Genomic DNA, 14,645 nt, shown 5'->3' with positions numbered 1-14,645 from the left:
CGGTTTGGTATAACTTAGAGTAAAATCTCTGGAATGCCGCATTAATCTTTTTAGAATCACATGTCAGGTTCCCAGACATTTCCCTAATCACCGTAATGGCTTTTGGGGCACTCCTTTTTCTGGCGAGATTCGCTAAGTATTTGCCTGGCTTGTCACCATGCTCATATAACCTTTGCTTTGCAAAAGCCAGCTCCTTCTTTGCCATCTGCATGAGCATGGAATTCAATGTAGACCGCAGTGCCGTCATCTGCTGTAGTTTGACTAACAAGGGTTTGTCAAAGTAAGCCTTCTTGGTTGCCTTCAACTGTGCTTCAAGGAGACGTTACTGCTCCCCCTTCTCCTGCTTCCTACTGGAGTATTATGAGATAACTAACTCCCTAGCATAGCCTTTGACAGTTCCCCAGAGGACAGATGAGCTACCAACTGAGCCTAAGTTGTTGTTTAGGAATGCCCGAATTCTCTGGAGAAATACTCCACAAACTTATCATCCTTGAGGATAAAGGGATGCAATCGCCAGTATCTCGAACCCACTGTAACGTCCTTAATCTTAACCATAAGGTATACTGAAGCATGATCGTAGATGGTAATATTACCAATTATACAAGATGACATCAAATCCAGGGTTACCACAGGCGTCAGAAAAAAAACAATCCTATTGTGACATCTGTGCGAATTGGAGAAAAATGTAAATTCCCAACCTGTAGGGTGGAGATGCCTCCCAACGTCCATCAACCCTAACTTCCCCCCACAAACCCACTAACTGTTTAGTTTGCACAGAGGGCATTAAGGGACCTTTGAGCAAAATGTATACTGTGGGGTCCATGAGACAGTTAAAACTTACCCCTTTAATGATGTTCTACCGGTACTCGAGACTTATCAGTTTAGAAAAAGCATCTACCAAAATTGAAGGGGATGAGCTGCAGGGCAGTAAACATTTAAAACACCATGTTCTTCCCTATTTATCAAGGCTTTAAGAATTACAAACTTCCTGGATGTGTTTTGAACACACTAACAACTTAAATGGGAGGTTCTTCCGAGCCAATATAACCACTCCCCTACTTCTGGTATTAAAAGATGAAAAATAAACTCGGTCAAAGCCATTCTGCTGTAATTTTAAATGCTCCTTGTCATCCAAATGTGTCTTCTGTAACAAAGCAATATCCACCCTCTCTTTTCTGAGACTCAGAGTACCTTCTTCCTCTTAATTGGTGAATGACTTCCCTTGATATTCCAGTACACCATTTAATCAAGCCAATAGCCATAGTCTTCTGTAATAACATTTAAATTCCAGAGAGGAGGAACCCGAATCACAATCTGCTGAGTCTTAGTGTCACACGATCCAGCAAATATTGCAACTACATAAACTAAAACCATTACATTTAACAAATCTACAAATCTATTGAAAATTAAAAACAACAAAAACCAAAGAACAAACCAACATATAAAGCGCCAACAGGGCTGAGTAGGGGAACTCACTCCCTGCCCAGAGGGGGCAACTACCCAACCCAAACTGCCCATAAGTAGGCATCTAACCATCCCAACCACCTTCACTTCTCCCAGCTAGAGCTGCACCGCAAACACAAGCAGAAAAGAATAAACGCCCCATAGAATACCAATATGAATAAAAAAAATTTTTTTAAAAATACTGGGGAATAAATACCTCACGTATCCTTTGGTATATCCTAACCTAAAAATTGAAAATGTACATCTCAACTGCCACCAAACATAGTTTAAACCAACTTATTATCAATAGAGGAGAACAAAAGAAAAATAAAGCTGCAACTCGACTTCCTCCGTTTCTTTTACAAAATGATAAAGACATACCCAAACAACACTATTTATACACAAAGGAACATTCAAATTAGGTTAATTTGTCAACAAAGTCTCTTGCCATCTCCAACCTGTCAAAGAGATGTATGGATCCATCTAAGGTGAACAGAAGCAATGCTGGATACCTCAGGGAGTACTGGATTTCAAGCTCCCTCAGTGTTCTCCTGACACCGTCGTAAAATTTTCATTTCTGAACCACTGCCGCTGAGAAGTACTGAAAGAACATGGTCTTGGAACCCTCATAAATTAGGGCCGTCGAATCCTTCTCCTGGACCCTGGAAGTCTCCATGACTCTCTCCTTATCCCAGGATGATGGAACCACACCAGGAGAGGACAAGGATGTTGACCCAGACCCGATCTCCGTGCTGCGACCTGGTGAGCCCTCTCTACCTTCAATCCTCTCATGCCAGCCTCCAAGTCAAGGAATTTCAGCAGCCAATCCTCAACAAATTCTGCAGGCCACTCACCTTCCTTACCCTCAGGCAGACCAATAATCCGAACGTTTTTTACACCTGCCCTTGTTCTTAAGATCATCCACTTGGTCACGCAAATTACAGATCTGCGTTTCCAGGGCTTGGATCCTATTTTTGGATGAACTGGCATCAGCTTCTACCACTATGACCCTGTGCTTCACCTCATCCATCCTCTTCTCCAGGTCTCCCAGGTGGTGCTCATGCTTCAAGCAGCATGAGAGAGATTGGAGCCAGCTTCTCCTCAATCTGTTTTCCCAGCATCTCACAAGATTTCGTGAGCTTGTTCACCAGGGCCTGGAAAGTAATCGACTCCGAGGAACCTGCAAGCTGAGCTGCAGACCCGGACTCGAATGCTCCTCCTCCCTTTTTTGGCATCTCTGGATGTCTGAAAATGCAGGTAATTAATTTTTAAAAGTTTCTTGGGACTCCACAATCTTTCTGGAGTCCCAAGATGTTGCAATTTTCTGGGTTGGGCGGGTTAAAGGTTCATCCCGCTTGTGTTGCAGTGTGCAGCTCTGCAGTGAGATCTTCTTAGATTGCCGCCATCTTGGATTCCCTAACCTGTCTATTTTGACCAATGTTTATGTTTCAGTACACACTGGGGACAAAACAAAGTTGGTAAAATGAAATGCACTCTGTATAAAGCTCTGGGATTGTGTTATTTTGCCCCAGAACCATGTATATTCACTTTAAATAATCAACTTCTGACAGTTTGATTTGATACCAAGCCAGCAAGACAACCTAATTCAGTTTGTGCCTGTACTAGGATTGAAGCTTGACCTGAGAGTAAATGCTTGATGCGAATGGAAAGTAAATGCTTTAAAATAATCAATTAATTTTGTATGTTTGTTTTTACAAATTTAAGGTTTGGTTATTGTGTGGTTACATAGGGTTATAAAGGGTTTAGTCTAATCCACAATCCCATGCTCTTTCTGCCCTCACTTCTAGATCTACACACACATTTTGAGGGCTTGCTTATGTAGTGCAGACATAGTGCCCCTACATCTGAGCCAAGAGGCCTAGTTTTAAGACCCACTGGCTCCAGAGCCCTGTACCATCATTCAACTCCACTATGGCTGCACTTTTGCCCGCGTGACACTATCGCACATCTTTAATGTTGCTTTAATATGTGTAAATTTATTGATCTCTGGCATGAATGTACTCAATCACTGAGCCTCCACAATCCTCTGGGATAGAGAATTCATCACCTGCTGAGTGAAGAAATTCCTACTTATCTCAGTCATAAATTATTTACATTTGTGTCACGGTGAAATTTAAACCCATGTCTCCATAGGATTCTGAATTACAATTACCCCAATCACAGACACATTAGTCTCTGCTGTATTCTCAGTGACTTGCTTCAACACAATGATGTGCTCTGAATTGTCGAAAGAAATCTGATCCATTTGGATTGAGCCTTTCTTGCTTCCTCTTACATAAATGCTTGGTGCTTTCTGAACTGTCAAGCAAAAACAAAGTGCTGGTACTGAACACCGTTAGGATTAGTTTTCAGTTTACCCTTTCGGCCCCAAGCTAACTATATTGGCATTTCTTGTACCTAATAATTATCAGAAAACCAATTAAACTCGGTTCAACTTGGTCTCCAAGGGGACATTACACAAAAGAATTTACAAGCTTTTCCCAAAGCAGGTGGATTGTCTTACACTTCCTAGTCTAAGTATTATGAATGTCTCTTGGATCGAAGTGGCTAGGTAACATCCCCAGCCAATTGTTTTGCAATGTCTACGCATCCAAATCCAGGTGAAAAATTCTTAAATTGAAATTTTCAAGATGCAATCATGTACTGTCAATGGGTTTGCTTGGGATCATACTGTATTGCACAAGGCCCAAAATATAATAAATAATCCTTTCGATTATAACTGTAACTTGTGTGTTTGATCTTTTAGAAGATTTTACAATTCAGTACACAATATGGGCAAAGCAAAGTTGGCAAAATAAAATGTACATGTCCTTTGAGTTGTGTTAACATGCTCCAAAGCCATGCATATTCACTTTAGGTAATCAACCTCTGACTATTTGATTTGATGCCAAACCAATAAGAGAACTAAATATAGCCTGTGGTGCTATCCTTATCGAAGTTTTATGTATTTATTTATTATTTTACTTATGCACTGAACATCTTTACTGATATGTTTTAATTTCTAATTGGTTTTAGTTTCTTTTATTCATTCACACATCCATGAGTTATTGCAGTGCATCTTGTAGATAGTATACATTATTGTCATTGTATATTGATGGTGGGGAAATAAATGTTGAGGGTGATCCATGGTACCTTTTTATTCTGATGGTGTTCAGCTACTCAGGTATTATTGGAGCTTCACTCATTCAGGCACATGAGGAATATTCCATCAAACTCCTGACTTGTGTGTTGTAAGAGATGCATTGATGAAGGAGCAATACTCCAAAAGCTTATGACTTCAAATAAACCTCTTGGACTATAACTGGTGTTATGCGACTTCTGACCTTGTCCACCCCAATCCAAAACTGGTACCTCCACACAATGTTTACTTGTGACTTGTGGCAGAGATCATTGAGCTCCAACCATGACCAACTTCCTATGTGCCAGGTATGATGCCAGCCATGAAGTTTCCCCTCCCACCACCAATTCCCAATGACTCCAGCTTTGCTCAGGTTCCTTGATGCCACATGTTGCCTTGATGTTAAGGTTAGTCACCCTTATTTCCCTCCCTGAGTTCAGTTCTTTTATCCATATTTGGAACAAAACTGTAATGAGTTCAGGAGCTGAGAGGAAGAATTAAAACAGAGTGTCAGTGAACAGGTTATTTTGTGCAACTGCTGCTTGACAGTTCTGTTAATGACCTATTCTATAATTTTGCTGATGATTGTGGATAGACTGGGGCAGTAATTGGCCAGTTTGGAATTGTTCTGCTTTGTCTGGGTAGAAACATACAGCACCATTTTGTGACTCCCAGATCCTGAAGTAGTCTGTGTTCAAATACATTGAGACCTGGAGAAGATTCAGTCTTGAGCAGATAGGTACCAGAGGAACATGTGCAACTTACAAGTGTCAGACAATGACCATCTCTAATAAGAGAGAATCCAAACAGCACCCTTGACATTCAATAGCATTAACATCTCTGAGTCCCCACCATCTACATCCTTGGGGCGGGGTTATAACTGACTACCCATTAATATAGTGGTGACAACAGCAGGTCAGAGACAAGGAATTCTACAGTGACTGGCTCACCTACTGCTTTCCCACATTGTCTGGTACAGGACAGTGTTTTAATTGTACTCCGTTTGGCTAGGAGCGACTAGTTCTGGAGCATAAGTGTTCAATACTATTGCCAGAATGATGTCAGGACTAATAGCCATTGTGGTTTCCCGTGCCTTTAGCTGTTTCTTGGTATCATGTGGAGTGAATTGAAATAGCTGAAGCCTGGTAACTATGACACTGGTGACCTTGGAGGAGGCCACCTTGGATCATGCACTCTGCACTGCAGGCTGGATATTGAAGCAAATACTTTGGTGTTTTCACATTCACTGATGTGCTCAGACCACCATTTGATATTATTATCATTATTATTATTAGTTAAAATAGCAATTCTATCTGCCTGCCAACAAGATTTCCATTGCAGGTAGATCAGGGTTAAGTTCATGCCCATAAGGTCAGCTGATTAGATTAATCTAATATTGTTGTCAAAATATTATTGTTTAAAAGAGAAGGTTGCAAGTGAAGTAATATTCCACAACAATACAAATGATTTGTGTTAAAGAAGTGTTAAGTACACAGAATGTTTTCTATGGATTAATGTCCTGCTTGGGTCAAAGGTTAATATCTGAATTTCCATGACCATCCTGCCTTCACATCTGCATTCCAGCTGTTGACTGATCTTTCATTTCATTTTCTACTTTGATACTGATGAAGTGTTTCAATCTCACATTATTTAAAACAGCTTTCTTTACACAAAAAACAAGAATTTTATTTGAACAAACCCCTTTCTATTCACTTGCACTACTAGCCAAACTACTTTTGTTGCATTCACATTATAAACTCTAATATGCCAACCTTTTCTGATCTATTTGCATTGTATAAATTTCTAACTGAACAAATCAATTTCCATTTTTTCTTTACATATTTAAACTGAATGCTATATGGTCATTTGAGATGAACAAACTGTGTCATTGTCCCAAAAGAAAATAATCATTCTGAAATATCATTCAATAAATTTTCTAATGTTGTCTAATTGTCTATTGACTCATTGTCTAAGGCACCATATACTTTTCTTTTGTATTTATTTGTAATCTAGAAAATTACAGTATGAGCATGTGACTTTGAGTGGTGGAGTAGATCTGGGTTTCCAATCACAGTAACACACCCAGATTGAGCAAGTCCTGTCTTGAAAACAAATAATGCTGGAGATCACAGTGGGTTAGACAGTATCCATGTAGAGAGAGGGCATTTTAATGTTTTGAGTCGAGATGACTCTTCATCTGAGCTGTCTTGTAATGTATTTCAACATTTTAATAAAGGCTGATCCATTAAACAACACATTCAGATCCACATTTGTCAGATTCTTTTTGAGGTAGGAGTTATGACAATAGACAATAGACAATAGGTGCAGGAGTAGGCCATTCTGCCCTTCGAGCCTGCACCACCATTCAATATGATCATAGCTGATCATCCTTAATCAGTATCCTGTTCCTGCCTTATCTCCAGAACCCTTGATTCCACTATCCTTGAGAGCTCTATCCAATTCTTTCTTAAATGAATCCAGAGACTGGGCCTCCACTGCCCTCTGGAGCAGAGCATTCCACACAGTCACCACTCTCTGGGTGAAGAAGTTTCTCCTCATCTCTGTCCTAAATGGTCTACCCCATATTTTTAAGCTGTGTCCTCTGGTTCGGCACTCACCCATCAGCGGAAACATGTTTCCTGCTGCCAGACTGTCCAATCCTTTGATAATCTTATATGTCTCAATTAGATCCCCTCTCAGTCTTCTAAACTCAAGGGTATAGAAGCCCAGTCGCTCCAGTCTTTCAGTGTAAGGTAGTCCCACCATTCCAGGAATTGATCTCGTGAACCTACGCTGCTCTCCCTCAATAGCCAGAATGTCTTTCCTCAAATTTGGAGACCAGAACTGCACACAGTACTCCAGTGGTCTCACCAGGGCCCTGTACAGCTGCAGAAGAACCTCTTTGCTTATATACTCAATCCCTCTTGTTATGAAGGCCTAAATGCTATTAGCCTTCTTCACTACCTGCTGTACCTGCATGCTTACCTTCATTGACTGGTGTACAAGAACACCCAGATCTCTCTCTACTGCTCCTTTACCTAAATTGATTCAATTTAGGTAGATATTGGCCTTCCTGTTCTTGCCATCAAAGTGGATAACCATACATTTATCTACATTAAACTGCATCTGCCATGCATCTGACCACTCACCTAACTTGTCCAGGTCACCCTGTAATCTCCAACATCCTCATCACATTTCACCCTGCCACCCAGCTTAGTATCATCAGCAGATTTGCTAATGCTATTGCTAATACCATCTTCTATATCATTAACATATATTATAAAAAGCTGCGGTCCCAGTACTGATCCCTGCGGTACCCCACTGGTCACTGCCTGCCATTCCAAAATGGAGCCGTTTATCACGACTCTTTGTTTCCTATCAGCCAACCAACTTTCAATCCAAGTTAGAACTTTGCCCCCAATACCATGCACCATAATTTTGCTGACTAACCTCCTATCTGGGACTTTATCAAAAGCTTTCTGAAAGTCCAGGTACACTACATCTACTGGATCTCCCTCATCCATCTTCAGAGTTACATCCTCAAAAACTTCCAGAAGATTAGTCAAGCATGATTTCCCCTTCATAAATCCATGCTGACTCTGACCTATCCTGTTACTACTATCCAGATGTGCCATAATTTCATCCTTTATAAGAGACTCCAGCATCTTTCCCACCACTGAGGTTAGACTAACTGGTCTATAATTTCCTGCTTTCTCTCTCCCACCTTTCTTAAAAAGTGGTACAACATTAGCCACCCTCCAATCCGCAGGAACTGATCCTGAATCTATGGAACTCTGGAAATTAATCACCAACGCATCCACGATTTCTCGAGCCACCTCCTTCAGTACCCTGGGATGTAGACCATCAGGCCCTGGGGACTTATCAACCTTCAGACCTAACAGTCTCTCCAACACCAATTCTTGGCAAATATAAATTCCCTTAAGTTCAGGTCATTCAGCCACTGTTAACCTCAGGGAGATTACTTGTGTCTTCCCCAGTGAACATAGATCTGAAGTACCAATTCAATTCTTCTGCCATTTCTTTGTTCCCCGTAATATATTCCCCTGTTTCTGTCTTCAAGGGCCCAATTTTAGTCTTAACCATTTTTCTCCCTTTCACATACCTAAAAAAGCTTTTACTAGCCTCCTTAATATTTTTGGCCAGTTTACCTTCGTACCTCATTTTTTCTCTGCATATTTCCTCTTAGTAATCCTTTGTTGTTCTTTAAAAGCTTCCCAGTCCTCCGTTTTCCCACTTATCTTTGCTATGTTATACTTTTTCTCTTTTAACTTTATATGTTTCTTAACTTCCCTTGTCAGCCACGGCCACCCATGCCTCCTCCTAGGATCTTTCTTCCTTTTTGGAATGAACTGATCCTGCAACTTCTGCATTATACACAGAAATATCAGCCATTGTTCCTCCACTATCATCCCTGCTAAGGTATTGCACCATTGAACTTTGGCCAGCTCCTCCCTCATAGCTCCATAGTTCCTTTTATTCAACAGAAATATTGTTACTTCCGATTGTACCCTCTCCCTCTCAAATTGCAGATTGAAGCTTATCGTATATTTGGTCACTACTTCCCAATGGCTCCTTCACTTCGAGGTCCCTGATCAATTCTGGTTCATTGCACAATACCAGATCCAGAATTGTCTTCTTCCTGGTCGGCTCCAGCACCAGCTGTTCTAAGAATCCGTCTCGGAGGCACTCCACAAAGTCTCTTTCTTGAGGTCCAATACCATCCTGATTCTCCCAGTCTACCTGCATGTTGAAATCCCCCATAACAACTGTAGTAACATCTTTGCGACAGGCCAATTTCAGCTCCTGATTCAACTTACATCCGACATCCAGACTACTGTTTGGGGGCCTGTAGATAACTCCCAAGAGGGTCTTTTTACTCTTAGTATTTCTCAACTCTATTTGCACTGATGCTATATGCCCTGATTCTAGGTCCCCCCGCGCAAGGGACTGAATATCATCCCTTACCAACATGGCCACCCCACCCCCTCTGCCCATCAGTCTGTCCTTACAATAGCACGTGTAGCCTTGAATATTTATTTCCCACGCCCTGTCCACTTGAAGCCACGTCTCAGTTATCCCCACAATATCGTATCTGCCAATTTCCAAAAGAGCCTCAAGCTCATCCATCTTATTTCTAATGCTTCGTGCGTTCATATACAGTATTTTTAATTTGTTACTGCCCTCACCCTTCCCATCAACTCCTATTTCACTCAACCTTACAGCGTGATCCCTTTCTGAGTTTTCTGCCTCATTGATACAGTTATCTTTCTTGACTTCCCTTGTTCTAACTTTCCCTTCAATTTCCTTCTTAAACATCCAGTTTGTCCCCTCCCCCCCGCGACTTAAAGTCTATTTATTCACCTTGAACTTTCTTTTATCTAACCATTACTATGGAGCAGAAAAGGTTTATTATTTCCAAAACTAACCTCTTTTGCGCTTTATTAATTTCAATCATGTACCCTGTGGATCTGAATTTATAAGTCAAGTAAATAGTTTCCTTTTATATTTTAAGTACTTCATTAACCAGCATTGTTTCTCTGCAATCATCATTTCAATGAAATGAGAATGAGGTGGGTATGTCAGGAAAATACCCACTGCCTGGGATATGGGGTACATCATGATCGTAGTGGTCTGTTGTCTGTGGGTCAGGACAGGGTTGCTATATTGGGCACTCTGAACAGGGAGGTAGGAGCACCAGGATTTTGGCCTGTCAATGTACCCATGTTCAAATAGAATCAAATTAAATAGAATCAAATCTCTGCAGTTTGGAAGCAAGCCATTAATTCCAGCAAGTCCATTCCCAACAAGTCCAGCTTATGGACAATTTTGTGCAGCATTTCTGAATGCACTCAAAACTTAGGGGAAACTGCTCAATGTCCTTGAACTTCTTTTTTTCCCCTTCCCACTCTCCCTTCCCTCATCCTCATACTTTCCTCCATTTTCTTTTTCTCCCTTTTCCAACTCTCCTTTAAATGAAAGCAGACTGGGAGAATGCTTTCTTTTGTGGAGAAGAGCAACACTAAAGGCTGACAATCTAAGACAGGAACCAAGAAATGCAAGAGGGAATTCAGAAGAAATTTATTAACTTGGTACGTGAGAAGAACGTGGAACCTACTACCAAGTTGTGTCTTTGAAGTGAATGGCATCAAGACATTTAAGATGAAACTGGACAAGCAGAAGGGGATGAAGAGAATTGATTTAAATGAGGACAGGTGAAAGGATGGTGCAAGAGTATAAACACCAGTATGTAATGGTTGAGTCGAATGGCTTCCTTTGTAATCTTTTATCACCTTTGAGCTCTCTCTCTCGCTTTCTCTTGTTCTCTCCACCTCTTGTTCCCTCTTTTCCCTCTCTCCTCACTACTATTCCAATCTCATTTTCATTCATTCCCTGCTTTCCTCTCCTTTCTTTCTCTTTCTCTCCTTCCTCCTATCTCACACTCTTTATTTTTTACATCTACGTACTTTCCCCTATCTGCCTCCACTTCCGAACCTCCTCTTTTTCTTTTGTCATATGATTATCAAAAAATAAAGTTGGAGTAAACCATACGGTTAACCAAACAGTTAAACTACGAGAGTAAACTAGCAAGGAATATAAAAACTGACAATAATAGCCTCTTTAATAGTAGAAAAAGCAGAAAAGAAAGGTCAACATGAATGTAGGCTCCATAGAAAATGAATCTGGGGAAATGGTTTTAGGGAACAATGAAATAGCAGAGGAGTTAAACCAATATTTTGCATCAGTCTTTATGGTGGAAGATATTTTGAACATCTCATTGATACTAAAAATATATATGAGTGGAATGAAGTATCATCACAATCACGAAAAATGTTGTATTGGACAAACTAATGGGGCTAAAGACAGATAAGTCCCCTGGCCCTAATAGAGTCATAGAATCATAGAGATGTACAGCATGGAAACAGACCCTTTGGTCCAAACTGTCCATGCCAACCAGATATCTCAACCCAATCTAGTCCCACCTGCCAGCACCCAGCCCATATCCCTCCAAACCTTTCCTATTCATATACCCATCCAAATGCCTCTTAAATGTTGCAATTGTACTAGCCTCCACCACATCCTCTGGCAGCTCATTCCATACACGTACCACTCTCTGCATGAAAAAGTTGCCCCTTATGTCTCTTTTATATCTTTCCCCTCTCACCCTAAACCTATGCCCTCTAGTTCTGGACTCCCCGACCCCAGGGAAAAGACTTTGTCTATTTATCCTATGCATGCCCCTCATAATTTTGTAAACCTCCATAAGGTCACCCCTCAGCCTCCGACGGTCCAGGGAAAACAGCCCCAGCCTGTTTATGAGGGGCATTGATCGGATAAATAGACAAGGTCTTTTCCCTGGGGTCGGGGAGTCCAGAACTAGCGGGCATAGGTTTAGGGTGAGAGGAGAAAGATATAAAAGAGATATAAGGGACAACATTTTCACGCAGAGGGTGGTACGTGCATGGAATGAGCTGCCAGAGGATGTGGTAGAGGCTGGTACAATTGCAATATTTAAGAGGCATTTGGATGGGTATATGAATAGGAAGGGTTTGGAGGGATATGGGCCAGGTGCTGGTAAGTGGGACTAGATTAGGTTGGGATATCTGGTCGGCATGGACAGGTTGGACCGAAGGGTCTGTTTCCATGCTGTACATCTCTATGATTCTATGGCTCTATGAGGCATGTTGGATCAGCCATAAACCTATTGAATGGTGGAGCAGACTTGAGGGGTCAAACAGTCTACTCCAGTACTGAAACCAAAAAATGTTGGAGATCACGGCATGTCAGACAGCGTCCATGGAGAGGGAACAAGCTAACATTTCGAGTCTAGATGACTCTTTGTCAGAAGATGAAGAGTTACCTAGACTTGGTATGTTAGCTTGCTTTGTCCCCATTGTTGCTGCCTGACCCAATGTGATCTCCAGCATTTTTGGGCGTGAGCACAGATTCCGGTATCGACAGTAATTTGCTCCTACATTCTCCTCCACACCATCTCATACATCTGCACAGGATGCACCTCAGGGCTTACATAGCACTCACTTAATCTGTGTGCATTTGGGTGCTGACAGGATCTCACCTTGCCTTTTAACACAGCAGAAGGCCAGAACCATTGATGCTGGCACTGAACAGTAAAGGTAATGGACATAGGAGAAAGTGAGGACTGCAGTTGCTGGACGGTCAATCGAAAAGTGTGGTGCTGGAAAAGTACAGCAGGTCAGGTAGCATCTGAGAAGCAGGAGAGTCGACGTTTCAGGCATAAGCCCTTCATCAGGAATGTTGGGTGGGGGTGGGGGGTTGTTGGGGTTGGTGCTGAGAGATAAATAGGGGCTTTGGGGATGAGGCTGGTGGTAAGGTAGCTGAGAAGGCAGTAGGCAGATGCAGGTGGGAGGTAATTGTGATAGGTCGGTGGGGATAGTGGAGCAGATCGGTGAGAAAATGGAGAGGTATTACAGGTCAAGAGGGCAGTACCGAGTTGGAGGGTCGGAGCTGGGATGAGGTGGATGGATGGGAGATTTGGAAACTGGTGAAGTTGATGTTGATACCGTTTGGTTGAAGGTTTGCAAGGCAGAATATCAGGCATTCTTCCTCCAGTTCTCGGGTGGCTTTGATTTGGCAGTGGAAGAGGCTCAGGACTTGCATGTCCTTGAGGGAGTGGGAGAAGGAGTTGAAGTGGTTGGCCACAGGGCGGTGGGGTTGTTGGGAGTGTATGGCCCAGAGATATTACGTGGAATGCTCTGCAAGTTGGCGTCCTATCTCCCCAATGTCGTCGAGACCACATCGGGAGGTGGGTGGATGTGCAGAAATATCTCTGCCAAGTGTGAAAAGATCCTTCGGAGCCTCGGACAGAGGTGAGGAGTCAGGTGCAGGTGCAGGCTTTATACTTTGTACAGTGGCAAGGGAAGGTGCCAGGTATGGAGGATGGGTTGATGGTGGACATGGGCGTAATGAGGGAGTCACAGAGGGAATGGTCTCTTCAGAATGTAGATAGGGATGGGGAGGGAAATATATCTGTGTTGGTGGGGTCTGATTGTAGGTGGCAGAAATGGTAGAGGATCTGCTGTACTCAGAGATTAGTGGGGTGGCACATGAGGACTGGGAGTTTCTAACCTTGTTGCAGTTGTAGGGGTGAGGTTCGAGGGCGGAGGTATAGGAAGTGGAGGAGATGCGCTGGAGAGTATTGTTGATTACGTGGGGGAGGAAATTGCGGTCCTTGAAATAGGAGGCCATCTGGGATGTCCTGGAGTGGAGTTGCTCCTCTTGGGAACGGTGGAGGTGGTAGAATTGGAAGCAAGGGATCACGTTTTTACAGGAAAGGGGTGGTGGTGGGGGAGGTGAGGGAAGATGTATAGTCCAGGTAGCTGTGATAGTTGGTGTGTTTGAAATAGATGGCTGTGTTGAGTCAACTGCTAGAGATAAAAACAGAGAAGACATGTTACTGAATGGCACCATACTACATCAGTCTCATATTGACAGCATGTAGCTTCGTTGACAAGCAGACTACATGAGCTTCATCCAAATGATCATGTCTGATGAGTGAAAGGGACTATGGTCCATCAGGGGGGTGCTGCCACACTGAATCAATGTAGCATTCCATCTCAGTACAAGGAGTTGACCATAGTACCTCCAGGGAAATTGAGTAGTCATCACTGAGGGAAGTTATCAGGGGGCTGACTGCACTGTGTTGGAGAAAGTAAGAAACTCAAGTCTGGAAATTAGAGTTATTACGAAGGGATATTGAGGAGATAATGGCTGTGAAAGTGGGGGGAATGTTTCAAGCATGGGGTGGGATCTGACACAGCATGGGAGGGCACTGTAGACTGTGGGCGATGGATGGTTTCACAAATCACATCACCTTGGCAGAAAGGGGAATTGAGTGAGTTGTAAGTAGCTCTTAGAGCTATTAGTAGCAGTGCAGGAGCAGAAATGCTGGTGAAGTGTCCTGAGTGAGTAAGTAGAAAGTACAGTAGGTTGGGCTGTTTAGCAGGGTGGGAGAGGGTAATAAGCATTGAGTGACGATGTCTACATGCAAGCGTGAGAGTGGAAG

General features: G+C 42.4%; 1 protein-coding gene across 1 annotated transcript in view; it reads left to right on the top strand.

Annotated features, from left to right (window-relative positions):
• Nucleotides 1-14,645, top strand: part of LOC132821829 (multiple epidermal growth factor-like domains protein 6) — a 297,188-nt gene that overhangs the window by 43,961 nt on the left and 238,582 nt on the right. The window lies entirely within an intron of this gene.

Source organism: Hemiscyllium ocellatum, chromosome 13 (genome assembly GCF_020745735.1).
Source record: "Hemiscyllium ocellatum isolate sHemOce1 chromosome 13, sHemOce1.pat.X.cur, whole genome shotgun sequence".
In the NCBI taxonomy this organism is placed as follows: domain Eukaryota; kingdom Metazoa; phylum Chordata; class Chondrichthyes; order Orectolobiformes; family Hemiscylliidae; genus Hemiscyllium; species Hemiscyllium ocellatum.
Note: the sequence above shows the minus strand (reverse complement) of the source record. Positions and strands in the feature narration are given on the sequence as shown.